This window comes from Mustela nivalis (genome assembly GCF_964662115.1).
Source record: "Mustela nivalis genome assembly, chromosome: 14".
In the NCBI taxonomy this organism is placed as follows: Eukaryota; Metazoa; Chordata; class Mammalia; order Carnivora; family Mustelidae; genus Mustela; species Mustela nivalis.
The window spans coordinates 9,237,631-9,243,477 of NC_139033.1; the positions used below are offsets into that span (position 1 = coordinate 9,237,631).

A 5,847-nucleotide genomic window follows, 5' to 3' on the forward strand; every position below is an offset into this window, starting at 1 on the left:
GAACCATTAAGCTAAGTTGAGACCAGAGGTTAGGCATCGGGCCGGCTGTCTTGTCAACATTTCACTGGAACACAGGGACACTCATTTATTTCCATCTTGTCCATGGCTGCTCACGGTGGCCGAGGTGAGTGGTTGGGACAGAGACTCAAATGCCTCTCAAAGCCCAATGTATTTGCCATTTGGCTTTTTACAGGAAAAGTGTGCCAACTCTGGATGGGGAGATCCTTACCGAGAAAACCAAAATAACCAGAAATCCAAAAAGAAAAAAAAAACAGCGAGGCACACATTTCCATGAAAACTTTTTTTTTTTTTTTTTTTTTTTTTGTCGTAAAATAATGGATATTTTATTCCAGCTCTGGGGTATGAAGAAAAAGGGAGGGGACACATCCTTCTACACACCATTCTAATTTAGCTAACATTAATTTGAAAAAGCTAAAGCAAATATGTGCATGTATCTGTATAAATATTTATATATACACATACATATTTCATAAGTATTTATGTATTTACTCTAGTTTTTTATAAACACACCTTAAAAATCATTAAATGCATCCCAATACTTCTGCCTCTTCATCAATTACTTAATATTGTTTGGATTAAATTCACAGTTTGTGTTTTAATCTCTTATGTGATTGGTCAAACTGTACATTACATTAGAAGATGTGAGAGAAAAGCTTTGTTTAAAAGTTACATCCCCCCAAAAAAGTTATACTCTGTGTCAGTTACCCTTTACATGATTTTTCCATCATTATTTTCAACTTCATACATCTTGTAGTTCTCTACGCAGAGTATTTTAGCTTCTAGTGCTGTACATATCTACATCTTCTGGATGGGACTGTCCATGATCCATGAGCTTGGGGTCAGGCATAAACTGTGTAGCACCTGAGGTGGATTCTGATTTTGTCTTTGTTTCAGAGCTGAGTTCTGCTGGCAAGGAAACTGAGTATTTCAGGCTGTCAGTTGTTTTTGCAGGTATTTCTAGTGTAGCAGAATTTCCTAGCTTAGATTTTTCTTTAGGTTTAGGAAGTGATTCTTCTTTGTTGCTTTTTGTCCGCAATGATTTAACTGCTCCATAAATTTGCTGGCTTACAGTATATGCCTTTTCCCCAGTTACCTTTGCAATTATTACTGACTGAACTGGGTAGCAAACAGTTGCTCCTAAAGTGGCCAGCCCCAGTGGATAAGCAATTTTCTTAAACCTAGAACCTTTTCTTGCTGAAACCAAGCCTGCCAATGCTGAAACTGTAATCACTCCAAGCTTTGGGAGAAAATCTTGAGGTGGATTCTTCAGGTAAATATATGCATCTTTTCCAAATTGTACTGTATCCATTATCCCATTTTTCATAAACACATAAACACCCTTGCACCAGCCAATATAATGACCAGTTGTACTGCGGATGGATGCAAAGCCCCTTTGTAAATGACCAGGCTGCTCTTCAACATATTTAGACTGCAGAGGTGGTGCAGTATATATGGGAAGCTGCTCCGGTTTTACTAGCTGCTTTTTGTATTCTTCTTCTTTAGCTGCAAGCACAGTTATAGATGCACATATCAGACCTGCAGGTACGGGTGTCAGCTTTCCCATCCTAACAGCCGCCATATCTGTGACCTTCTCCCCCATGAAAACTTTTGAAGGCAGACAGATGGTGACTGGCCTGAGATGCTATGTGTGGGGGTGGGGCCTGAGATGCTATGTGTGGGGGTGGGGGGGAGGACCACAGCAATTCAAGTTCATTCATTTGCCTTGAGCAACTGTTTTAGGCTGTTAATGCTGCTCTCTTGTGTGCCCCTGAGATTGGGATGTCCTTGTGCACGCCCCAGCTGGGGCTCTCAGGAAGCCAACTCGTGGATGGAGTTTAGAACACAGAGGGTTCATTAGGGGGCACTCTTGGGGTGGGGAAACCTGGGATAAGACAGGGAAGGAGCAGGAATGTCCTGCTGAACTGCTGAGAGAGACCTCAGCCAACCTTGCTGGAAATTTTTCACTTGATCTTAGCCAAAAGGCCAAGAAGCGATTGCAGAGAATTTTGAAGATGGGCTGAAACTTCAAGTTTGCCCCTCATTAAGGCAGAGGAGGCTGAGCTTTTATAACCTCCCACATCAAGCAGTCAGTGGATTGAGGCCATGCAGTCAGGTCAAGGCAGAACCTGGGGCAAGATATCTCTTGGCAACTGGGAAGAGGCTCTGCCAACAGTCCTTCATGCCAGGGGGCTTCCCACCATCTACCACTGCAAGTAAAAGCAGACACAGGCCATGCCCAGTGAGGCTTACCTTGTAGGGGAGCAACAATGTTAAACCTGGAGGCAAGCAAATGCTTATGCAATTACAACCAGCTGGGAAATGTGGAGGGTGTCCTCAGAGTCAAAATTAGTGTAGATGGAGGTGTCTTTCCAGGCTGAGGTGTTTAAGCTGAGGCCTAAGGGATGAGCTGGACTGCTCAGATGAAGAGTTGAGGGAAGAGCTCAGGATGTGCAAAGGCCCTGGGGTGTTATGTTAGTGTCCTTGTGATGAGGAAGCAGGAGGCTGGCTGAGGACAAAGCAAAAGCTGGCGCCTTGCACCCCCACCCCCCCTTCATCCGCTCCCCTCCATATGTGTAGCATCCCTCAGGCAGCCCTGACTGCCAGGAACAATAAGCAAATAGTTAACTTGCAGAGCTCACAATCCTGCTAGACTGGAGTCTCCCTTGGCTTACAAATGTTCTAAATCTCACTAACAAAGACGATTGATAGCAGGATTGTGACACCCCACCAAAAAGTCTCCCAAAGATCTTAATGTTAATGGCTGGTCTAAAGACAACATTGATCCAGCAGCAAGGGCAATAATGGCTGGTCTAAAGACAACATTGATCCAGCAGCAAGGGCAAGGCCTCCGGCAGGCCTGGAACATCCTGGCACCTTGTAGGCCCTCTTTAGCATATGAAAACTCCACTGAAACCTCCCTTCCCCTCACCTTCCCCCAACAGCAGGGTACATAACCTGCCATCCCTCACAACCCGGAGCAGCAGCTCTTCCTGCCCACGGGTCCTGTCCCCGTGCTTTAATAAACCACCATTTTGCACCAAAGATGTCTCAAGAATTCTTTCTTGGTCATCGGCTCCGGACCTCAGCCCACCAAACCTCACCTAGGTTCTAGAACTTCATCACTTGGGCTGCTGTAATAAATTACCACAATTGGAGTTGGGGGGCTGCTTAGAACAACAGAAATTTGTCCTCACACGGTTCTGGAGATTAGAAATCCCAAATGAAGGTGTTGGCAGGACCATGCTCCCTCTGAAAGCTGGAGGGGAGGATCCTTCTGCACGTCTTCCAACTTCTGGTGGTTGCTGGCAATTCTCAGCTAGTGGCCACATACCCCCATTCCCTGCCTCCCGGCATCCCAGAGTTCTCCCTGTCTGTGTGTGCCTTTGTATGGCCTTCTTACAAGGACACCAGTCATTGGGGTTAGGGCCCACCCTCAATCAAGTTTGACCTCATCTCCAGATCCTTGACCTAATTATATCTGTAAAGACCTAATTTCCAAATAAGACCACACTCACAGGTTCCAAGGACTTATGTATATTTGGGGGAGAGACACAAGTCTGCCCACAATAGGTGAGAACAAGGCCGCACATTTGAGAAGCAGAGAGGGGCCAATGAGGCTGCAGCCAAGTGTGTGGGAGCAGTGGTCAGTGGCTGGACCTCGTGGGACCTTGAGGTCGGTCAGGAAATGAACTCCCTTTTCACACCAGCCTTTTGATCCTCTGTACACGAGACAGAGGCATCTGCTCTTAGCAATTAAAAAAAAGAAAGGACGAGGATGCTGGCCTTACCCCCAGACCATCCTGTCTCGGGTCCCCAGGCCAGGTTACATGGACACTGGCATTTGGAGGCACCAGACCCCAGGATAAGACCCGAAAGGGCTTGTCTTCTTAGAATAGGTTCCCTTTTTCCCCAGCCAGGGTCTGGTTGATGAATGATTTGTGATGTCCGTTCTGTTTCCAGGCGAATCTTTGTGGTTCACTGCCAAGAGCAGGAAGGGCCCCCACATCTCCAGAGGTGGACCCCCAGCAGGGCCAAGAGGTGGAGAGTGGAGGGGGGCAAAGCTCTGCTGCCACCTGTCACAGGTGAGCTACCTGCTGTCGCGCAGGTGTGGCTGAGGGGGGCTCCCAGCTGGTCTCCAGTTACACTGTCCACCCGTGCCCTGCAGGGTTCCTCTGCAGGCGCCTGGGAGTGAAGGGGATGCTCTTCTTGGGGGAGGGTTCCTGGGGAGATGGGCAGTGACTGTTGGGGTCACATGGAAAGTGTCAGGCAGAAATCCAAGGGGTAATAGTCTCCAGCACCTTTTTTGCCGCCCCTACTGTCGGACCCCAGGGAAAGGCCACAGGTAGGGGAGGAGCAAGAGGAGCCCAGCTGGAACCTGGCCTTGGTTTCTAATAAGGGATCTTAAGCAAGTGCTTCCTTCTTCTGGGGATTCAGTTTCCCTGAGTGTCAATGTTTAGGAAGGTGGTTGCTTCTCCCCCTCCCCCCCCTCGCCCTCGCTCATGTTCTCTCTCTCTAATAAATAAATAAATATATTTTTAAAAAAGTACTGCATTGGAGCGCCTGGGTGGCTCAGTCTTCAGCTCAGGTCGTGATTTAGGGTCCTGGGATCGAGCCCCGCATCGGGCTTTCTGTTCAGCAGGGAGCCTGCTTCCCCCACCCCCCAACTCTGCCTGCCTCTCTGCCTACTTGTGATCTCTGTCTGTCAAATAAATAGATAAAATCTTTTAAAAATGTATCAATATTAAACATCCCAAATTTGATGATTCCACTGTGGCTGTATCGAATGTATGTCGAGTGTTTCGGGGTGAAATAAAATCTTAGAAAATATAAAAATCTAATTCATGCACCAGAAGAAATTTTGAGAAGGAAGGTAGGCTTCTCAGCGTCCGTGGGATAGGAGCTGAGACATTCGAAATAGAAAGGATGATGCCTGAAGTCATTTTAGGTATCCATTAGTTTACTGCCTAGAAGCGTTTTCCGAAGGTAGTGATCATGGTGGGGCAAAGTGCCTTTCCCTCCTGGAAAGGGAGCTCCCCCAGGGTCTAGACATGACTTCCCAAAGTCCCCAGCACACTCGTGAGGGCAGCCCTGGGTGGAGCCGGCTTTGACCTGCCTGATTATTAATCCTTGGGATTAATCAGAGAGGGAAGCCTGGTGGAGTCTAGGTGTCCCCGGATTATATTTGCTGGGAGAGAAAAGGAGGCAGGAGACAAACCGGCCAGGCAGTGGAGCAGAAGACTAATAATAATGTTACAACACAACTGTTTATTAAATGCACGGGGATCCGTAGCCCAGAAGCAGTCCCTCCATCCCCGACATGTGGCGACCATATTTTCCTGGCCCCGCGTTGGGACATGTGGATTGGCAGAGAGCATTTCATTTCTTTTAATACCTTTGAGAGACCTTCTGATTTGTGAATTTCTTTAGGGAAGGCTACGTTTAGTTGCACACTTTAATAAAGGCAGTTCATGAAAATAATAAAATTTTTAAAAAGTACATGAAACCAGGACTGGCCGGACAACCTGTACTTGCCCCCTCATAAAAGGCTAATATCCCGGAGCTGCCTTGTAAAGCCTGCTCCATCCCGTCCTGACCAGGGTCTCTGTGTGTGGAAAACAACCCCCTAATTGTCATTTAATTAAACAGCACTTTCATGAATATCAATAAATATCTGTTGAATAAACGAATGGCATCGAAACACGGTGACTCCTTTAATCACCTACTCTAGGCTTGAGGGGACATTTTTACATGTGTATGTGAGCTTTCCTGCAAAAGACTTTCTGCAGGAGGTGGAGAGGGTGAAATTCGATCTCCCAAGTAACCTAT

The 5,847-nt window shown here is 46.9% G+C and overlaps 1 pseudogene across 1 annotated transcript; it reads right to left on the reverse strand.

The window, feature by feature from the left end:
• Positions 1-596: 596 nt before the first annotated feature.
• On the reverse strand, positions 597-1,614 carry LOC309847675 (MICOS complex subunit MIC27 pseudogene; annotated as a pseudogene). Its single transcript has one exon. The product of its transcript is annotated as an MICOS complex subunit MIC27 pseudogene (transcript).
• Between the last annotated feature and the right edge of the window lie 4,233 nt (positions 1,615-5,847).